Consider the following 1,162-nt stretch of genomic DNA (forward strand, 5'->3'; position numbering starts at 1 on the left):
TCAGACCATCATTCAAATGATCCAAACGTCTGTTCAATTTGAAGGCTTCACAAATGATGATTCGAATGCTCACATTTCAAACTTTTTGGAGATTTGTGATACCTTTAAGCACAACAGGGTCACTAATGATGTTATCTGGTTGAGGCTTTTCCCTTTCTCACTATGGGACAAGGCTAAAGTTTGGTTGAGTTCTCTCCCCATGAACTCTATCACTACTTGGGATGACCTTGCATAAAAGTTTCTAGCCAAGTTCTTCCTTCTTGCCAAGACTACAAAGAACGATATTATTTCTTTCATGCAGTTGGATTTTTAGTCTTTGTATGAAGTATGGGAGAGGTATAGGGACTTGTTTCAGAGATGCCTACATCATGGTTTGCTCAAGAGGCTTCAAGTGCAAACATTTTATAATGGGTTGTTGAATCCAATTTAGACTACAATTAATGTTGCAATTGGTGGTGCTCTCATGGGTAAGTTGATTGATGATGCTTATAATTTATTGAAGAAGATGGCATCCAACAACTATTAGTGGCATTCTGAAAGGACCTTGCTAAGAAGAGTAGTTGGTGTTCACGAGCTAGACACTATTAATGCTTTGATTGCTTAAGTAGCCGTTCTCATTAAAAAAATTGATTTCTTTAGAGTTCATTTAGTATAGAGTCCCTTTATTACTTGTGACTATTGTGCTGAGGTACACTTGAGTGATTAGTGTCATATGAGCATCGAGTTAGTTTAGTTTACTAGGAATCGGCATCAAAACAACCCAAACTCTAACACATACGATCCATGCTGGAGGAATCTCCCTAACTTCTCTTAAAGCAACAATTAGAGTTCTTCATCAGCTTTGTGACCACATTTTCCTCTAGGTTTTCCACAACAACCTAGACCCCTAGTGCAAGAAAAGAACGCATCCATGAAAGAGCTTCTCATGCAATATATGGCTAAGATAAATGCTCTTATTTGTAGTTAGGCAACTTCATTTGAAAAATCTTGAGACTCAAGTGAGGCAATTACCCAATGTTAATAATAGGCCTCAAGGGATCCTACCGCGTAATACTGAACCAAATTCGAGGAGGGAAAGTAAGGAATCGTGTATGGTAGTAACACTTCAAAGTGGAAAAAGGTTGGAGATAGAGGCAAGCAAGTTGAGCAGCAAGAAAAGTCA

The 1,162-nt window shown here is 38.3% G+C and overlaps 1 non-coding gene across 1 annotated transcript; it reads right to left on the minus strand.

Annotated features, from left to right (window-relative positions):
• Window positions 1–266: 266 nt before the first annotated feature.
• Window positions 267–375, minus strand: LOC148760860 (small nucleolar RNA R71). The gene has a single exon (XR_016028690.1). It is a non-coding gene; the product is annotated as a small nucleolar RNA R71 (small nucleolar RNA).
• Window positions 376–1,162: the final 787 nt, after the last annotated feature.

The sequence above is a fragment of the Theobroma cacao genome, chromosome 9 (assembly GCF_053813885.1).
Source record: "Theobroma cacao isolate CCN51 chromosome 9, ASM5381388v1, whole genome shotgun sequence".
Taxonomy (NCBI): domain Eukaryota; kingdom Viridiplantae; phylum Streptophyta; class Magnoliopsida; order Malvales; family Malvaceae; genus Theobroma; species Theobroma cacao.